Source organism: Tiliqua scincoides, chromosome 11 (assembly GCF_035046505.1).
Source record: "Tiliqua scincoides isolate rTilSci1 chromosome 11, rTilSci1.hap2, whole genome shotgun sequence".
Lineage (NCBI taxonomy): Eukaryota > Metazoa > Chordata > Lepidosauria > Squamata > Scincidae > Tiliqua > Tiliqua scincoides.
The window spans coordinates 6,591,780-6,613,445 of NC_089831.1; the positions used below are offsets into that span (position 1 = coordinate 6,591,780).

The 21,666-nt window shown below is 42.7% G+C and overlaps 1 protein-coding gene across 3 annotated transcripts in view; it reads left to right on the forward strand.

Annotated features, from left to right (window-relative positions):
• Positions 1-1,678: 1,678 nt before the first annotated feature.
• The window catches only part of NSD3 (nuclear receptor binding SET domain protein 3), a 96,042-nt gene continuing 76,054 nt past the window's right edge, over positions 1,679-21,666 (forward strand). For all 3 annotated transcript variants that reach the window (XM_066639210.1, XM_066639211.1, XM_066639212.1), the window contains exon 1: positions 1,679-1,991. The gene's annotated coding sequence lies outside the window, so the exon portion shown is untranslated. The remainder of the gene's footprint in view (positions 1,992-21,666) is intronic.

Below are 21,666 nucleotides of genomic sequence, written 5' to 3' on the forward strand. Positions count from 1 at the left end.
TTGTAACAAAAGTAGATTTCCTCAACTCAAAACTGATCAATAAGACCGAGGGCACAAGCCTAACCAGGTCTACTCAGAAGTAAGTCCTATTTTGTTCAAAGGGGTTTACTCTCAGCAAAGTGTGGTTAGGATTGCAGCCTGATTGTTCTGAGAGCCAATGAGGAGTTAGGATGACACAGCAGGGAACCAATAAAGTGTTGGTATGAGTCAGCTCTCATTTCCATGTATCAGTGCTCATACTAGAACTCTGATCCAGTTGTGTGAGTGTCATCAAGATCGCCACTGGTTTTTCTTTGTTGGTTAGTGATTTGTTGGGTGACCTGTCCTGTTGTTTATTTAAATAAATTCAGTTAGTTACAACCTTGTGATGCCACTGCATTTGGCTGTGCGAATGAGATTGTAATTTATTCTGTCTGGTCTGGTACAGGAGGAGATTCATCATGGGGGTGACAAAAAGAGCTCTTGTACCGGATGATGTAAACCCTAGTGATGCCTTAGGCTGGGCTGTCAGCAGGGAAACCTCCTGTACTTCATATGCATGTTTAACAGCTAACTTGGCTACAGAACATATCAGTCTTGTATGAGAACACAGAGTCCTTGTGGAGGCTTGTGCCTGGGAGCATGCAACTCCAATTCCGTTATATTTGTGCTGGCTCCTATTTTGTTTCCATGTTCAGCTCACAGTGTTCTTTATTACCCTGCTAATACCCTGTAAGATATCCCTGCTAATTGGATAAGAGGCACTTTTTCAAGTGGGTGCTCCTTTTTTTTTTAGCAGGGGGAGAGTAACTGGCCCACTTCACCCCAGCAGTGTCTGTTCTGGTGGCTGTCTGCTGGTATTCATTTGCATCTTTTTAGATTGTGAGCCCTTTTGGGACAGGAAGCCATTCAGTTATTTGATTTTTCTCTGTAAACCGCTTTGTGAACTTTTAGTTGAAAAGCGGTATATAAATACTGTTAATAATAATAATTACAGTATCTTTAAAGCTCTCAATAGCTTGAGACCAGGATATCTGAGGGACACTTCTTCCCCATACAAAGTGGTCTGCCCACTTCCTGTCCCCCTCTCCCCTTTTTCAGAGGGATGTTTGGGGAAGGAACACTGGACATGATCTTCTCAACTGCAGCCTCCAAATATTAGAATTCCTTGCCCCAGGAGGTCTGCCTGGTTTCCTCTTTGAGTTGTTCTTAGTACCTAGTTAAAACCATTTTTTTTTTCTATCAGGCATTTCAGTTGGTATAACTTCTCACTGAATTGGTGTGTATTTTTCTGCCTTTCTGCTATTAAGATTGTTTTTGTGCTTCATAATAAAGCAATCTCACAGCCCGCTCCTTATGTGCCCTGGAGCTGGCAGGCCTGCCCCACATCCAAAGCAGAGATGAGGCTGAAAGTGGCTCAGCTGGGGGCAAGGAAAATAGCAAAACACTGCATTTGTTACCTATAAGTTCTACAGTGTTTAAATGAGCCACCTGCAGTCAACACACCAGCGTTCTCAGCTCCTGCCTGTCCCGCATTCTCCTCCCCCTGGGGCGCCTGGTCCTCCTGCCACTCACCCTGCCCCCCTCACATCCTGCCTTCTAGCCAGGACTACAACTCCCAGAGAGCCGCGGGGCGTGACGCGGCGCAGCCGGCCAATGGGAAGGCGGCTTTCATCCGGCGCTGACTCGTGTGGGGGAGCTTTGTGTGCGCGAGGAGAAAGGCGGAGGCGGCGCGGGAACGAGCGGGCCGAGGCCGGCCGGGACTGCGCGACGAGCGGAGCGCCAGCGCCCCTTCCCCCCTCACGCCCCGCGGCGCTGGGGCCACCCAGGACAGCGGCGGGCGCGGGGACTGTGCGGAAATCGAGGCCGGGGATCGAGCGCGGCCTACTGCGGGGCCTGGCCGGCCGCCCCCTCCTCGCCCAGGCTGGCCGGCCCGGCTGCTCCCCGCCCCCCGTGTTGCTGCTGCGGTCGGTCCGAGACGGCGGGGGGAGTTAGAATGGAACAGACTGACGGTGAGCAGGAGAGGGAGGGCGCGCCCGAAGGGAGGGCGGGGCCTGACGCCTGGGGGCGGGGCCAAGCCTCTCCGGGAGGCACTGCTGACAAGGCTCCTCCCCTCTCCCAGCCTCTTTCCAAGCAGGGCTGCCAAAGTTTCTAGTCCTCAAGGATCCTGCACCCCATCCTATGCAGGGATGGATCCTATGCAGAAGGAAGTCCCATTGAGTCAAAGGGACTTACTCTCAGGGAAGTGTGGATAGGATTGCAGCCCCATCCTATGCAGGGCTACTCAGAAGGAAGTCCCATTATAGCCAGTGGGGCTTACTCCCAGGAAAGTGTGCATAGGATTTTAGCCCAATCCTATTCAGGTCTACTCAGAAGTCAGTCTCACTGATTTAAATGGATCTTACTCCCAGGTAAGTATGCATAGGATTTTAGCCCTGGCAACCTGCTCTTTCTCTCTTTTTATTTAAATCTATAAGAACTATAAGAGATAGATAGATAGATAGAAGTATAAGAAATCTATATATTTTATCTGTATGATTTCTCTAAATGTATGTAATATTGTTTATGTGTATGTAAACTATATGTAATATATATGGAAATCTGTAACAATTCTGTATATAGAAATTAGAAATTTAATCTATGAATCTATAAGAAAATATTTCTTTATTCAGTATGTAATTAGTCTGTGGAACTCCTTGCCACAAGATGCGATGATGGCATCTGGCCTAAATGTCTTGAAAAGGAGATTGAATAGATTTCTGGGGGGAAAGTCCATCACAGGTTACAAGCCAAGATGGGTATGTGCAGCCTCCTGGTTTAGAAGTAGGCTACCTCAGAATGCCAGATGGAAGGGAGGGCACCAGGATTCAGGTCTCTTGTTGTCTTGTGTGCTTCCTGTGAGATACAGGGAGCTGGACTAGATGAGCATTTGGCCTGATCCAGCTGGGCACTTCTTATGTTCTTATATACCTATGTATTCAAACGTCTCCCATCTCTCACCCTTCTTCCAAGTGAGTCTGCCTGAGTTTCCAGTGATCCCACCAGCCTGCTCTTTTTTCCCCCCTTCAATTTATACCAGTGTTTCTCAACCAGTGATACTGGTACCACTAGTAGTACTTGAAGTGGTGTCTGGTGGCAGTCACAGGACCCCTACTGCCTAGTAGTGAAGTGAGACCAGGAATGAGACACAAACAGTGGTAGAAGGTTCAGCTCAGCAGGCAGAGCTCCAAAGCATGCTTTTCCATGCTCAGAAAAGCCCTCACCTTTCTTCCAAGCAAGTCTGCCAAAGTTTCTAGTCCTCAATGCTCCTACCAGCCTGCTGTTTTGTTTTTTTAAATGTATACCAGTAGTTCCCAAAACTGTGGGTTGCCAAAGGGTGATGGAAAGATCAGATAACTAATTGCCTCAAACCTCTAGGTGATTGGAAAGTCTGATGCTGTAGCTGCTAACTGCCCTTCAAGGAGCTGAGCTCCTGCAGTTTGCAAGCATATGTAAATACAGAGAGATAAAGTCTGACGGTCTTTTTTCCTGGTCGTTATTACTTATAAATAAAAAAATTATTTCTTTCTAGCTCTCCTTTTTATAAAGTCTGGTAAACCTAAGTGGGTCCCAATAGAGTGTCGTTTTAAAAAGTGGGTCATGGTGCTAAAATGTTTGGTAACCACTGATCTATACCAGTGTATTCAAAAGTAACCCAGCAGCACTACAGACAAGGAAGCACTGCACCTCTTAAGGCAGTGGTCCTCAAACTTTTTAGCACTGGGATCCACATTCTTTAGAATGACAGTCTGTCCTGGACCCACTGGAAGTGATGCCATTAACCTGAGGGTGATGTCATGGCGAGAAGTGACATCATTAAGCAGGAAAATGTTTAACACCCCCCATACGGCCAAATCAATCAAGTAAATTACTTATTTTTGTAACTTTACTTATTGTAAACTTATAAATATTAGTTGAAAAATTTGTTTAAAATACAGAAGAACCCTCCTAATTCTAACAAGCAGTTGTTCATCTGTTTAAAATACACTTCCCAAACATCCCAAAGGCTCTAATCCTATCCACACTTACCCAGGAGTAAGCCTTCCATTGATTACCATTTTTAAAAGCATTTATAGTAGTGTGTTAAAAGTATACATCTGTAACATTTCCTCAAATGCAGTCACAGACTGTAGGAATATCAAGTCTAATATATTAAAAATTAAATGCACATTGAAATGAATGGGGACCCACCTGAAATTGGCTCATGACCCACTTAGTTGGTCCCGACCCTCACTTTGAGAAATACTGCTCTAAAGAATTCAGTCAAACATTAAAACAGTAGCATCTTAATTACTAGATATCTTATTTACTAGAATCTTATTTATTTATTTATTATTTAGAGTAGATAGAGGGATGTTCTTTTTCCTTGCACACAGCGCCAAAGCCAGGGGACATCCACTAAAATTAAGTGTCAGGGAGAGTTAGAACAGTCAAAAGGAAACATTTCTTTACCCCGGCACGTAATTAGTTTTTGGAACTCCTTGCTGCAAGATGTCATTATGGCATCTGGTCTAGAAAAAGACCTTGAAAAAGGAGACTGGACAGATTTTTAGAAGAAAAGTTCATCACAGGTTGCAAATGGTATGTGCAACTTCCTGATTTTAGCAGTAGGCTGCCTCTGAATGCTAGGTGCAAGCGACACCACGACACAGGTCTCTTGTTGTCTTGAGTACTCCCTGAGGTATCTGGTGGGCTCACTGTGAAATACAGTGGGCCACTAGACTAGACGGGCCTTTGGCCTGATCCAGCGGGGCTCATCTTATGTTTTTATCTAAATGATTGGTTGACCAAAGAATATTTAAAATTTTTGTGTTAAACATTTCAGTGCTCACCAGTAACATGGTTATAATTCAATGTAAGTCAAGGGGAGTGTGTGTGTTGATGCTACCCATAAATTAGGCAGTCAGTTGGGAACCTTGAATGGTGCTTTAAAAAAAATAAAGGAAAATCTCTTAGTTTGTAAATGCCTTGCTACCATGGAGCAAATTTTACTTACCACTGGCAGTGAGGCACAAGTTGTTATTTTATTAGTTATTTGCAAGCCGGCAGTGCTTTAGAGCAGTGGTTCTCAGATGTTTAGCACTGGGACCCACTTTTTAAGAATGAGAATCTGTCAGGGCCCACCGGAAGTGACATCATCAAGCAAGAAAATTTTTAACAATCCTAGGCTGCAATCCTGCCCACACTTACCCAGGAGTAAGACCCATTTACTATCATTGTTAAAAGCATATAGCCTGTTAAAAGTACAGAGCTGTAACATTTCCCCAGATGCAGTCACATACCATGGTAGCATCAAGTCTAATATATTAAAATAAAATATTTAAATGAATGGGGACCCACCTGAATTTGGCTCGCAACCCACCTAGTGGGTCCCAACCCACAGTTTGAGAAACACTGCTTTAGAGTGCTTGAAGTGTTTCATATGTATCGTTATTGAGACTATTTATATTCCACTTTTCAAGGGAAACAGTATTCCCACTGCAGCTTACATGAGAAACTGAATATATGTGTTTCAATATTCCCTTATAAGTAGTCATCGGTGATGGTGTGGTGGCGCGTTGAATTATGTGGGTTCAAATCCCCACCCAGGCAGAAAGTTCAGTGCGACTGGTCCCAGGTCACAGAATCTGTCAATCTGACCTACCTCGCAGGGTGGTGTGCATCAGTTAAATGGGAAAAAACCTACACTTTTTGGAGGAAAGGCAAGATACAAATGTGTCAAATAGCCCTTTACGCATCATGATCCTAATATGGAGGTGGTGCTGTTATCCCAGTATTGCAGATGCATTGCTGAGGCTTAAGTGAGAATGGCTTCATTAAGACTCTCCTAATGATTTCATGGCAAAGGTAAGATTTGAACCTGGGATTTTTGACTCTCAGCCACTGTTCTGCAGTTCAATATGCCAGGTTGCTACTGGTGGAGGGGAAGATCTGAAGGGTTAGGTGGGTGGTTATGTAGGAGGGAAGGGGTTTGTGTATGTTTGCTGATGGTAAAAGCTCCAAAATTTGACAATGTAGCAGAACAGGATGTGTGTGAATACGTGCCGTAATCCCCTCCCACTGGCTTAATCACTGCCAGTATGTGGTGGGCAGTGCTATGAGAAGGAAAGATTAACACAGGAGTTTGGAGGGCAAGTGGGTTTGATTGAGGCTTTGAAAGAACCCGGATAGGTAGAGATGTAATGTGAATGGGCAGTGTAAGAGAATCTGGAGCAAGTGGAGTGGGGGTGGGATGGTGACAGGTTCAGCAATAGGCAAAAAGCTTCCTGGGGTGTGTTGTGGGAATGCCACAATAAGTGCGAGATTGGAAGGGGGTTGAAGACAAAGAAGACAGTTGATGAATAAGATTGCCATGGCCATACTTTCAGGGTTGGGATGTTCTGAGGTGAGAGGGCCATTAGTGATGAGGTGCACATGGTGACAGAAGCATAGAATTGTTTAATACATAGGGTGGAGTGTTTCCATCTTCTGTTTTGGAACCCCCAAATCCACTGGTAACAGGGTCCAAATTTAAATGCCTTTAAAAACAAAAAAGGTGAGAAAATTGTGGTTCCTATCTTTTTGTGGCTAAACTGTCCCATTTCCAAGCCCAAGGAGCATTTTTAGCACTGAAAGACCCAATTCTGGGTCACAGAGAGAGTCCTTCCTTTTCCCAGGTTTGTCCCAGAATGCATTGCTATAAATTCTGGGGCAAGCCTGGCTGAAGGAAGGAACCTCTGCGTGACCTATAAGTGGAACTTTCAGTGCTTAAAAAAAGTTCCTTGGACTTAGAAACAGCATGGTTTGGCCGTGAAAAGGTAGGAACCCCAATTTTAGTGTCTTTTATTTTGTTTGTTTTTAAAAGCATTTAAACTTGGACCCTGGTATCTGGGGTGAGTCAGATCTGCAGATGCTAGATCTGTGAATACCGGCGTCCGACTCTGTAGACATCTGAGGTTTGTGTGGGGTGACCCATGCACCTATATAAGTTTAGTAGTGTGTGTGGGAATCTGGAGAGATGGTCTCAAGGAAGAGCAGTTTAGTAGAGGAAGTGTGAGATTTTTGACTCTGAATATTGACTAAGATGTGTAGTGTGTCAGGGGTTGGTGTTGACATGACATGTTGAGTGCAGAAAAGTCACGAGACATTGCTGGCCTTAGACTTGGGGAAGTCTAAACTGGAACTGGTGATGAAATCGCCTTTTCCGTATCTCGTTATAGTGTGTTTTCGCATATACCCATTTGCACAAATATTCTACTGTGGCAAGAGCTCAGCATTTTAAAATTTGTTCTGTTGTTGCCATTGGGAGAGGCTTCCTCTGTTTTTCCGAAGAGGGGATGAGGGATAATTGAGGAAAGATCATAGTTTTCAATGTGATGGAGGAGGAAGAGGAGGGCCATTCTGATTTAAAGGGGCAGAGGCAGCCATGTTTGCTGCTAGATACTGCAGTGCAAATCTCTTTCCCACCACCCACCAACCTCTTCTCCCCCCACCAAAAGAAACCAGCTCTTGTTGGGGATAACAAATGATGTTTCAGTTCTTTCTCTAGCTCCTTATTCTCGCTCCTTCCATCATAACCATTTTGAAATTTATCACAACCAAGCTGGGGAAGCGACATTTTCCCTTCATCCCCTTTCCTTTCTGCGGCCAGGACTGCTAGGGGACTGCGGTGCAGAAATTAACCCTTTTCAACACAAATCTGCAGAGGGATTATACAGAAACATTTTTTGCCTCTCCATTTTCATGAAGAATTAAACAGACATAGGTAGAGGGCTGTCTGTGTTGTAAATGGCAGAGGGAGCTGCAGTCGTCTTCTGCAATTTCTTTAAGTAAACAAGGAAATTGCATTGCCTGCTGCTGACAAAAGGCACTCTTGTTTGTGCACAGCTAGCTCAAACTTATTTACTGATTATGTTTTAAATTGAATACACAGAGGGATTCCCCCCCCCCAGGTTTTGTCTTTTTAATTGTTTTTCTGGTATGCAAATAACCGGGTTCTCCTGTGTTTTAACCGTCATTGAACTGTGCAAAAGGCTGTTGTTTGAATTTCACGTGCAACAGAGACGTGAGACAAATTGCTGTTCAGGTATCTGATTAGTGGGAAGCAGGTATGCTTGTCTGATGCTTTGATCATATATTTCCTTTTTATAACATTCCAATGTGGAGGGAGGCTCCATGTTCTGAAAGAGTCTTTAATGTTTTCTGTACTTAATTCTGTTTTTACTATGTTGATATGATTGAAACATACATGAGAATGCCTTGTAAATAAGCCACAGCTTTGTATGGGCTTTTGGATCCTGTAGGTTGATAGAAACTGCTCCATTCTGTTTTAAAACCAAAGTTGAATGTTTTGGTATGTTTGCTTCATGTTTTTGCACCAATTTATGGATTTTCCAGTGGTTCTGTTGAAGCCTTTAAAAAAAAATAAAAATAAACTAATAGTCTTTGTTGGTGAAAGATAGAATTTGATATTATGATTGACTGCAATGGTCCAGTTAAATATGATGTTTCTTTAACGTTGTACTGCTCCATCATGTTTTATGTTGGACTGGTAATAACTGAAGCAGTAGTGCCATCTTTCTGGTTACTATTTCTCCTTAAGTGGGTCATAGTAAAATATGATCAATGGATGGCACAAGATGTTCTTGAACTGCTTAAACTGGTGATGTTTGGCTCCAGCGAACAGATATAATGAAAATAAAAACGAGTGGGGAGGGGGAGGGAAGTTTGTTTCAAAATGTTTTGTAGGAATAATAATTTTTTTAGTTTATAGTGTTTACTTTTTTACTTAAGTGCCACATGTATGTAAAGTTGGAAATGACTCATGTTTTTCACAATGGATAATTGTGAAATCATTTTCACACTCGTGGAAAGTAAAGTCAGAATTACCTTTTAACTTCAACATGCAAAACCAGAGTATTGGCAGTTGTGTTGAAATGAGAAACAGCAACCAAGTGAGACATGTCAGGGGATCAGCTAATCTTTAAATTGCAATGAAGTTAACTTCCTGTATTTTGAAAGCCAAGGTGGTCAAGTGAAAACGTAGCTTTCTATGTTTCTCATTATGTGAATATGATGAAGTTCCCCCCCCCCCTTTATTTGTGATGTTTGCAGAAGGGGGAAGAGAAATTGAACCATCGAAGGGTTTTATAAAATGAAAAACCGTGTGCGTGTATGTAAGAATAGTAGCTGGAACAAAGGCCTTAATTCTCTGTGTGGTTGCATGTGTGTTGTTGACAGAAGGCTAACACAAAACATGCTTCGTTTAGGTCGTCATGGATTTTGTATACAACTGAGTGTGCTTACTGTCGAAGCCTACCATAGCATCCAGTCTTCTGGTCGTTCTTCCTGATTATTGTACTATATACATTAATTTTTTGCTTCTCGGTAAGCATATGCTCAACGTGTTGTGCAGAGTGAAAGAATACAAAATATGATAAAGTGGTGCAATGAAAGAACAATATCGAAAAGGGTTAAAAAGAGCAGTAGCGTAACTGGAATTCAATAAACAAGTCAGCCAATACCTGGGAAGGCTTTTGGATATGAAAATTTTTTCACCTGTTTGTAGAAGGTCTGCAAAGAGGTTGCCAGATGCATGTTCCCAGGCAGGGACCTCAAAGAATAGGGCCGTTCTAAGAGGAAAGGAAAAAAGCCATATTCTGTGTCTGCCTGAGCTTACCTCTGTAAATAGAGAGAGCAAGACACCTCCTGATCAGGGAAGTCAGGGAGAAAGATGGTACTTCCTGAGGTACATAAGGCCCAGGCAATTTAGAATTGGAAGCCAGAGCAAGTCTGAAATAGGAGCAATAAGCTCATTGCTTCTTGTTCTTGCTGATAAAACACGCTGCATCATTCTGAGCTAGCTGAAGGTTCCAAACCATCTTTTTTCAAATGTGACTTTAGGGTGAGATTTAGGGCGCAATCCTAACCAACTTTCTAGCACTGGCATAGCTGTGTTGAGGGGCAGTCACGGAGGCCTCCTCAAGGTAAGGCAATGTTTGTTCCCTTACCTCAGAGTTGTATTGCCTTATGTCTGTGCTAGAAAGTTGGTTAGGATTGCAGCCTTAGAAGTACTTGAGTGGATCTGAATGGGATCTTTTTTTTTGCTATAGAAACATCTTCATTTTTGCCTTTGGTTTTGTGCTTTATTGAAAGCTACTAATGATTCATACCTGTTCTATTTCTACCCTCAGATATTGCATCTGATTGAGCCCAAGATAATCACTTTTAAGTCTTACTGAGTTTAGTAGGAGAGTTAAGCACATGCTGGGGCTTAAAAGTGCTTAGCTGAGACTGCAATCTGTAAATTTCTGTTTGGAAGTAGGTCCCATTGAGGTCAATGAGACTTCAAAATGAGTGTGCAAAGGATTGCAGACTTTGCCCAGTGATGATAGATTAAAGATCTCAGAAGTGTTGTGCTTATTTTTGGGATAATATGAATTGCATTCATGTGGTAGTAACACCTTCTCCAGCAAAAGCAAACATCTAACTTTTTTTCCCCCTTTTCGCCAGAGATTAAAATTGTAGACTGAAGTAGCATCGTGATGATCAGCTTAGGAAATTATATTATTTTGAAAGTTCAAATGTTTTGGTAATGAATTTTAGCATGCGTGTATCTGTTGTGATTATAAAGAATGTTACTAAAGGAAGGATGTAAAACTGTTGGCTGCATCTAAGACTTTGGCTGCATTCAAACGTTACATTCCTGATCTTCCAAGCCATGGGCTTTCTCTCCTTCCTTCACATGCTTTTTAATAGAGCAGTTCCTGGTTTAATCAAACCATATTTTGCTATCACATCTGAACCAGCAAACTGGTTTGAAGAAGCCCTCGGGTGCAGGACTGCAAATCATATCCTTGTATGGGCTTGTTCACAATGATTGGAAACATGGTGTCTGAATGCAGTGCTTGGGTAGATTGGTATTCTCAGGCTGCAATTCTGTGCACACTTTCCTGGAATTACATCCCATTGAACACAGTGGGACTTACTTTTGGGTAGATATGCATAGGATTGTGCTCTCGACCATCTTTGTTTCATTCCTACTCAAGGATCAAGTACCATCTATAAAACACTGGATGTTATCTCACTGTCACAAAATAGGAGTCTAGGGTTCATGTAACAGCTAGTTAATGCAGCATAATCAACAGTGTGAGAGTTTTTATTTAAACCATTTACTTTGATGCTTTGCTTCTTGCAGACTGTTTCTTTGCCATTCCATTCCAATTCTGTGCAGAGATCAGTTCATACAGAGATTGGTTCATACAGAACATGTTTGCTGTTGTATATAGCTAGTTATGCTTGTCTGTCACTATATATGTTGCAGTAAAATCTTCTATTGTGATTTCATAATACGTTTCTTTGAAGTTAGAGGGGTCCTGTTCTTTCTTTTTCTTAAATTGGAGTAATAATATGCTTGGCACAGCTGCCTGCAAATTGAGTCACCAGTGGCAACAATAAATTCATTCTGGCAACTGGAAGGGAAGGCTTCTATTATACATCACTACAGAAACTGCACATTTTTTTAAAGCCATTGGTAGCAGAGAGTGGTAGAGAGCACCCTTGCAAAATATCACCAGTGCTGGACCTCAACATCAGAGATTAGAGATTGAAACACACATACCTCATCTTCCCCATAGACCCCCTTTTGCATCTTGTACAAAATGGGACTTGCTTGTTTTGTCTCTTTGGAGCAGGAAACTGGAAATCTGAACTTTGCAGGCTACAAGGAAACAGTGATTGGCTAACATTTCTTTTGTGGTCCCCTCGTTTGGCAATGATTATAATATAAACTATGTGTCTTTCACAGTATTTTATTTTGCATAGTTGCAAAACAGTTCCTCAGCATCATTCTCCCTTTTATTTATTTTGGTAAAACATTGTGATTAACAGACATTAAGGGTAGTCGCCAGCTTGGTGGAGTGTTCTGATAGTAACCTATTTCTGTACAAATCAGACTGCATTGTCAAAATACTGCTCAAAATAGTACACATGAAGGGTAAAAAGAATCTTGTGTGCACACGCACATGCGAGTACACTTGTGTATGTACATATGTACACAGCCTGTGACAGGGTCTTCTCGCCACCCCTTAATGACAGCTCCAATTGGGTAGTAGCTGGGAGATGGAGCTGTGATTCAGAAAGTCCTTGGTTTGATCATGAATCATCTGGAAACTTATTCAAGAAGCCACATGCAAATCACTGTTTCCTCCCACCCCTGCAACGTGTGACAAGCAATGTTAACCTACTCCATAAGGTTATGGTGATTACTGAGATGTGTCCTGTGAAAGGTGTTGGCACCACTGTCAGCAGCGTTTTGGATTTTTTGGGGAGACTATTCCTCGAATCCCCCCTTTTTTCCTCTTTCATCAACTAGTTGAGTAAGGACGCAGTTCTAACCAACTTTCCAGCAGTGACATAACTGTACCAATGCGTCATGTGCTGCATCCTGCAGTTGGGTGGCACTCACAGAGGCCTCCTCAAGGTAAGGCAATGTTTGTTCCCTTACCTCAGAGTTGCATTGCCCTTACCTTGGTGCTGAAAAGTTGGTTAGGATTGCGCTCTAAGTGAAACAGGAAGTGAAAGTTGTAGCTCAGCTGGACTAATGATGGTCACTAAAATACATCACAAGAGTTGTGTACTATGGGCTTTAGTCTTCTAGTAGACACTGGTTCCAGGTCCAGTTTTCCAATTCAGCAAGGATTGACACTGAAACTTGGAAGCAAAATTCAAAGTCACTTGGAAGCATATCTGTTTATATGATATACTAGAAAGAGATTGTTTGTAAAAGATCAGAGCTGAGTTGAACACATGATAGGTCAGCTCATGATTCATGAGTTTTTATACTCTAGGAGCCTGCTCTGTGCTTGTTCAGTCCCTCATCTCCTTTCGCACTCTGCTTAGTTACTAGCCTGCCACTGCATTTGAAATGGCCAGGTGTGACCTGGACTTTCCCCCCAAACTAGGATACGATTCTGGTGGGGGGGGGGGAGCACAAACAATACCATATTTATCTGAAAGGAAAAAGGAGGGTTAAACAAAAAAAGGGTTTCATTACATGACTTGATTGATATACAATAAAGATATAAACTTTTCACTATCCTTTTAGTAATGATTTGCTTTTCAGTAATGATAAAGAACACACATTGTTAAGAAAAAAAATAAACTTTGTTAACTTTGCTAAGAACTCACCCCCTTTCTGCCCAAATACTTGCCAAACTGAGTGCCTCATGCTTCAGTGTTTGACCCTCTTCTTCTCCTATCCTTCTTCAGGCTCCCCAACACCCAGTCAGCCTCAGGCTTCTATCCTGCCTGGGGCCTATAAACCCCACCATGTGTGTCACACACATTTGATTCCTGCTCTAGAACTGGCTGCATTTCAGGCAGCTGCCTTGGCAATGCAGAGCCCAACACCCAGATTCCTGATTTGTGCAGCAGGTCACAAATCAAATATGACCCTGATTTTAAAGGTAAAAGGGGTGGGGAACCAACCTCATATGGATCTAGATAGATAGAAGCTGTGTTGTTGTTTGCATTATAATGGCAAACTATAGTTGGTCCCACACTAGGAACCAGCTAGTGGGAGACTTCAAGCTGCGAGCTTGTACCCATAGGACCAAAACATGGTGAACCAACCTACTATTACCTACAGCAAGTCAGTTCCTCTTTATTTGCCATTGTTGCTGAGCACTCCACAGCTCAGTGATAACCAGTGCCTTGTAAGAGCTTCTCCACTGAAATGGGTAGTACCAGTATTGTGGTGGGGTGGCAGAGTGGGTCTCTCAGATGAGTCTCTTGATCCATAGAACATAATCTGCTGGGGCATTCTCCTGTACAAGCCCCATTAACGTGTATGGCAGTGCTTTTTGTGTAGTTTTTATCAGTTTTAATGGGATAGGATGGCTTCAAGAAATTGGCTGGCTGTTATGTGGATTTTTTTTGGGGGGGGCAGTTATTTATGCCGTTCATGATTTTTTAAGATGCAGGTAATCTATGTACAAGGAAACACATACTCCGTCACAAGTGTATATTGTGTAGGAAGTAGAGGCATTGATTTATTTTACTTGCAACTATTCTAGGATGTTTCTGTAGTCCACTCTAGATTGCAGTGCAAGATGTTACAGTCGTACTGAACAGTGAAAGGCCTGACTTGCTCTGCTACCAGGCATCTTGCACACCGAAGGTGTTGTCAGCCTAATCACTGCTGCTTTGCAGATGGCCAGCAGCAGTACTGTAGCCGTGCTTGGCAGGTTTGACTGACTTGAGGAGCCCAGAAAGTCCCTTCGAACCCTGCTGCTCAGTTTGAGTAACTCATTGTTGTGGTCAGGTTGAGCCAAGTTTCATCTGAGCCTGCTGAACTGACCAGCTGCCTTCTGACCCCCAGCTCTAATGTCCAGTTGCAATTTAACGTACTTAATTAAGACTTTCACTTTTCATACTGTGCCGTATTTAGCAATGTGTGTGATCTTGGAAACTGAAAGTCTGGGGGGAAAGGGGGAAAGATGTCCATTTCCATCCCTAGGATCTCCAGTTAAGGACGTCTGGTTTCAAGACTGGGAAAGACCCTATACTGGGCTCAGTGGCCTGACTTTTCAAACCCTGAAAAGTTTGAAATTATTATTTTTCATTAAGTAATTATTGTTGAGACTAGCTTGAAATTATAAAAATTGCATGTGTTTTATGCTATTTACATATTTCACTCGTCTCATTTCACAGTGTTTAAACTGGATTTCCTTCTTAATGTGCTGGACTTAGCCAGATGTTTTATTTATATCTAGATATTTATATCAGCACCTTTCAGCTTTTAAAAGGCCCCCAAGATGGCAGGCAGTAATCAATCATAAAATAGCAGTTTACCACAGTTAAAACTTTGCATCACAACGTTTGGGAGAAGTATTACAACAAAAGTGTTGAGTATATAATCAGCTAGAACAAAAACAAAAATGGGAAAAACTTTAAATCAACTGACATGCCTGGTGGAACAAAATAAATTTTCATCAGGTGTCAGAAACCTGACAGGGAGCTAAAGGCCCAATCCAGTGGGCCAGTAGTGCTGGTGCTCAGTGCCAGCACTAGATGTCAATAACATGCCATAAAGCATGTTTATGGTACCAGGGGAGTAGGGAGTGCCAGTGCTGGACCATTGCCAGTCGGCGCTGGGCCCAGCTCCAGGAGGATGCTGGCTGGGGTAAGTAGCACTGCTAGGCAGTGGTGTGGCTTTTTTTGGGGGGGGAGGCATTCTGGTGTTGGGGGATCCTATCATCCTTGTCAGGCTGAAAAGCCCAACATGAAGCTTGTCCAGTCTGTGCTGGCAAAGTAGCCCGATTGCAGGACCTGAGCCCTTACTTGGGGGGAGGAGATGAACGTTCTCTACCCTTGAGGAGACCTCCTGCAGCCTGCATGGGACTGCTGGATGCAGTGGTAGCTCTTGGTGCCGCTGGACCTGGTGGCGCCAGGACTGTTAGGATTGGGCTTAGCATTGGGCAGTGTTAAGTGGTCTTCTGGTGGTAAAGAATTCCATAACCTGGGTGTGGCAATCAAGAAGGCTTGCACCGGAACCTGGAAACCCAGAATGAGAATACAGTATTGCTATATGTATGATTAAATTAGCAAAGTGCCAGTCACTATGTGTCTGAAAGAGGACATGCTAAATACTGAGGAGAGAAGATACATTGCCTTCTTCATGGGGTTCTGGTAGGCAGTGGTGGGGTGGGCGAGTTCTGTCCCAAACTGCTGTACTGTTTTCCCCTATATAAGTGAATGCCAGCCACTTAATCATAGATCGTTAAGAGTTGGCAGGGATCTTGGAGGTCATCTGTCCAACTCCCTGCTAATTATAGGACAGACATGAAAGACAGACATGAGCCAGTAGATTGTGGACTAAACTTGACTTCCACTTCCAATGGATTCAATGTCTGGCTTTCAGACTCCGAGAATCAGGCTTTCAGTTCTTGCCAGATTGCAGCCTCTTGACTTTGTGACCAACAACTCATTGGGAGCCATTCAGACCTGCACTGTCACCTGTCTGCATAGCCCAAGCAAATCCACCTGCCTCACTCTCCCTTGGAATGCTTTTTAAAATCATTATAAGTAACAGCATGCACATACACACAAATCAAAGAAAAGCAGGTGAATTAATTGGTGGTTTTCTCCTTTAAGAAAAGTGTATTCAAGGAAAAGAACAGTTGCAAAGTTAGTTTGAAGGTGATTGCTGGGGGCTTGAATATGCCAGTAACCTGTGCTTAAGGTAATCATCTGCTTGGCAACTATCAAACAGTGTCTTTATTCTTTCCATAGCTTAATAAGAAAATGTAGCTTTGTAAAACATTGCCTGGGCAGAGTGTTTGGCATCTCCCTTAATTTCTGAGCTGTTTTTATTAGACTGTTGTTCAAGGTGTATAAACTTCATCCCTGTTCATTTGACCAGTTTCTTGTAAGCTGGTGTTGTGCAGCTGCTTAAGAGACAGAGTTGTGAATCAGAGCTCCCCTGGTTTGAATCTTGCTGCCACCATGACCTCACAAAGTGGCCCTCCCCTTGACCAAAACTGTCCAGGATGTCCCCAGTCTATGGGGATAATACTACTGACATACTATTACAGAGTTGTTGTAAGGCTTACAAAGTAATATGTGTAAAGCATTTTGTATACTCATCAGCTGCTATCCAAAAGTTGCGTACTGACTGACTTGGGAACTCTTAGTTTTGAAGGGGATTTGTATATGAGAGGGAAGGGTTGGGAGTGAGTGTGGGTGCAAAACTAATGGAGTCAGGAGCATGGCATCTATATTGGCCAGTGAAGTGTGGTGAGGAGATGTTGAGAGAACAAAACTCACCATTTATGTAAAGCTCATTTTGGGCACAGAGTCAGAGGAAATCTTGGGGTGAGAGCATACTTACTCAGGGTTTCCACTACGCTTTTGCTGATGCTGTTTTCTTCACTTCCTCGTGTATTTCTATAGTTACTATAGAGTACTAGTTTAAAAAAAAAAGGCTACAGAAATGTTTTTGTGGCAAAGGCAGGAAACTGCAACAAGGATTAACCACACTGTGTGCCATTTTGTGAAACCTTACGTATGTTGACCTTAAAAGTTCTTAGGAGCCTCTGTGTCTCACCTTTCCTGTGCTCAAGTGGCCACCTAACCAGGTTAACCCATTTTTGCCTGGCCTACAGGTGTACACATTTGGTCCCAGTTGTATATATGCAACTTTGGGCAGAAGTGGCTTTAAAATGTGTGAATGTAAACAGTAGCACTGCTCTTCCCCCCAGCAGCAAGGCCAGACTTTCTATCAGTTGCAAGCAGGATGTTGTTGTTAATATCAGTATTTATCTACTGCTTTTCAACAAACAAGTTCACAAAGCAATTTACAAAGAAAATGAAATAACTAAATGGCTCCCTGTCCCGAAAGGGCTCACAATTTAAAAAGATGCAGAACACCAGCCAATAGCCACTAGAAAAGACATTATCCTGGGGTGATGACAAGAATTGTTGCATTTTTTATGCAATTCATGTCAATCTTATCCAGTGTTCTAGAGTTGATGCAGCTGAGCCAATGGGGTGTATGCTGCATCCTGCTGTGGGGGAGCAGTCACAGAGGCCTCCTTAAAGTAAGGGAAAGTTTGTTCCCTTACTCTGGGGCAGCATTGTGGCTGCATTGGTGTTGGAAAGTTAGATAGGATTGGGCCCTGTGTCTTTCAGCACCACTTAAAAGTAGAGTTAACAGGCAATTATTCCCTGTAATGTAAAGACATTTCATATTTGTAGTCATCTTCAGCACATATACAAGATAGTGACACACATCTTGACTGTTTACTGTCATTTATAAAAGCATCCAGCACCTAATGACTAATCCAGTGCCTGTAGACGAAATTTAGATTGGTTTTGCAGGGAAAATAGTTTCACGCTTGTCTCTGAACCCCTGCCAAGTTTTGGTGTCATTGGACCTTGAACTGGTAGACTTTTCCACATGTCAACTTGTAGAAACAAAACCAACAGCATTGTCCTGCTTGAGTTGAATTTGTTTCAATACCGTCTTCAAGTAGTTTAGGCACTTCTAATTGAAAACCAGAATTACTCAGCAGAGTCTGTAGGTTCTCTGAAGTTCAGGGGAAATTACTGTATTCCTGTTATGTAAGACGTTACTTATATTGCCATTGAAATATCCTGGAAAGTAGAGCCTCTCAATATCGGATGATTTTGAAGGAGCACCGCTGGGTAAGAATTTTGAGTGCCTGGATTGTATGGATTGCTCCCTCCCTCCTCCCTATTTGTTTAGAGAGCCGAAATCTCAGAGCACAATAGCTGTACAACTCCCTCTCTTCTGCTGCATGTCCACAGCTGTCTTTGCAGGGGGAAGAGCTGTCTGCAGCTGTGGCTTTTCTTTGCTAAGAGCCTCCATTCCCGCCTCCATCTTTTCCTTCTTGTAACAGAACTGAAAATGGAGGAGACACTCATCCTCTCTTCCAGTTCTTTACTTGTGCTAGATACGTATAAAGGGGTTCTGAAGGGCTTGGAATTGAGTCAGCTGGGTTTTGTTGGGCCCGGCTAAACTAAAAACACCATGCATGAAGTGATCACACATATCTCGAGGTGGATTTCTGAGGTGCAATGCCACAGAAACTGTATTTGAGAATGCAACTAAACCATCCAAAATATTGTGTGAATTCTTAACTCACTACAAGGATTTAGACTGGGTCACAATCCTTTGTTCTGAAGGTTTTGCACTTAACAATAGTTGAATCTGGTTTCAGAACTTTGATTAATGGTAAACCCTGGTTTGTCAGCATAAACTTCAACCATTGTTAAAACCATGAATGAGTCATTCATCCCAAAGATAGCTTAATCATGATGTCTCATCCCTTAACCAGGGATCTATGAACACTGTATGCTTCAGCTTTTTTCCTTATTTTAGCTTTATATTAATTTGTAAGAGTTATAGTTCTCTTCTTTTTGACTACCCTTTCCCATTTTAAAAAGAGTATGTTTTGCCTTCTATGCCCTTCTTGACTTTAATTAACTGTGCTGGAATTATTTGGTCATGTTTGTTCCTTCAGTTCTGTTTCTAATGTGTTTTAGTACATCAATTCCTCGTTTACAACTTAATCCATTCCATGAAAACTGCTCACATGGCGAAACCTCATATGCTGAAAATTGTTTTTCCCATAGGACCCTATGTTATGATCTCTGGTTGGTTCCTGAGCCCAAAAATTAACCTCCTGTCCCGTCCAAAAAATGTTCCATCTCCCAATGCCAACTTTTTTTGGCTAATTAACACGTCCTTATCTCTAGAAACAACAGCTGTGGTATGCAAAGGAATGAACACAGAACTCCTTATCTATAGCAATTAACCAACTTTATTGCTGCAAACACTTATTCCCTGCAAGTCCTCTTGTCCAGAGGCTTTCCCTCTCCCCAAAACTCCACTTAACTCAGTGGGTAAAGGTCCAAAGCCTCCAGTCCAAGTCCACTCCAGTCTCCAAAGCACAGTCCAGTCTTCCCAGTCCAGTCTTCTGCAGCAGAGTCCCTCCACTGTGTCCTCTCCAGCAGAGTGTCTCCTTCAGCAGGGTCCTGGCAGTCCTCTCTTCTGTGTCCTTCAGCAGAGTTCTGGCAGTCCCCTTCTCCTGTAGGTACTGGTCCGTCCATGTCTCATAGGTCTGGGTCCAGGGTGCTCTGGGCTTTGCTCCTTTTGAAACTGCCTTTTGTCCTGCAGCCCCCTTATTAAGTCCAAATTAGGCTCAGGTGAGCCATCCCTTCAGTCTATGTCCATTCAAAGTCCCATCAAGGTCAAATGAAGCTCAGGTGTCCATCAGATTCTCCATTGGCCTTGATGGATTACAGCTGTGGAGCTAGCCCTTCCCAGAGCTGTCAACAAGCTGTCAAAACATGGGAATCGCTGTCAACTGTGGCACATTCCTGCCTGTCTGTGTGGAGAGGTGCTAGGCAGATGAACCACTCCAAGGGAGAAGAGGGGTAGAAGGAGGAACTGGTTGCACGAGAGAGGGTGTGTGTACACATGTGCCATGAGATTGCAGCAACCCAGGCAAGGCATTGTTACTGGGAAAAATGCCTGCCCCTTGTGGTCAAAAACCACACTTGCCCCTGTTGTATCTTCTCCAGCATGAGTTCCAACAGTGCTTTACAAACAGAAATCTTGTATAAGTAAAAATGGGCTTGTATACCAAATTTAAAGGTATGAATTTATATGCTTTGTTACAACAAAATCTTGTAAAGCAGTTGCTCGTATAATAAGGGATAAATGCATTTTGAAAGGCAATAAATATTTTGTATTTTTCCTAAGAGTAAAATGATAGTCTGTGTTAACATACCAAATGAAACTTATCCATGTGAGGTGCACAATTTTTAAAGCAAAGTTAGGTTTCTTAATATGACTTGCAGTGCAGCTATATGCATATTTACTCAGAAGTAAGCCCTGTTGAGTTCAGGTTAGTTTGTATAGGATTGTAGCCTCAGTGAACACCTGAGCTTAGGTGGTTTTGTGGTCATTGGAATGTGGGATCTCTTCTTTATTTGGGAGATAAAATACTGTTTGAACACTCTTCTAGAGTACAGAAGATCCACATTCAAACAACTGAGAAAGCTCCTGGTTCAAATGTTCTCCCTTACCCCACAGTGCTTCAAGAAAGGTAGGAAGCACACAGGTGGCCCTTGCTCCTGAGTTCTCTCTAGGGACAATTCAAGGTGATGTACAAGTAGCATTTGAACATATCCAAAGAGGATTTCTCTGTGAGAGGCTTCTGGTCAGTTTAGTTCTATTATAAATGCACGGAAAGATTTTGTTTACTTGCAGCTGAGTGATTCTGTAAAACAGTTTGGCTGGTTTCTTACTACAAGTGGTTCCTCAGATTTGTATGTCAAAAATGCAGTTTGTGGAACTACTACAGTTGTACGTACTAAACTAGTTTTTCCTGTCTGTGCTACAAACTGTATTTGTTTTATACAAAAATATAACTATCTCAAGAGATTACGTTTGGAGTATCCTGGAAGCTGTGTATGGTGGAAAGCTCTTGACCGAGGGACGTTGACTCAGTGTTTTAGTGAGGAAATTCCACAAGGGTAGCCATATTTGTCAGCTGCAGTGGAAAGAAGAGTCATATGGTACCTTAAAGACTAACAGATGCATCGTATATGTGTGTATATGTGCGAGAGCACAACTGCAGTGGAAAAAATGTGAATGGTGGATCTCAGAATGTCATGAAATGTAAAAGGCACAGCCTGACATTTCTGGAAATTTCACAGAAATTTAATGGCCTTCTAGAATCTTCTTTACAATCCCCCCCCCCAAAGCTTCTCGGGGTTAAAGATAGCTTTAAAGACCCACTTCTGAGTTTCTTGCATCTGCGTTGTCGCCCCAGAATGTGTTGGTATAGATGCTATATTGCATTCAACCACTAGATGGGGTGAATAATGGAGTCTAATGGAATAATTTCATTTCATTAGATTCCGTTATTCATAGAGATTCTCTTTTTCAAGAACCAACAACATTTTAGAATGGATCTTCCTGGTTTGGTCTCTCTTCTGGCCTCCCACGCAGGCTGACAAGCAGCTCCATCTCTCACATGGAGGGCAGCCAAATTGCCTCTTGCTCACACCAAGAGCAGGTGGAATTGCTCGGCTTGTCAGCTGCTTCAAGGTCTCGCCATTCTCAGCCGTTCAGGG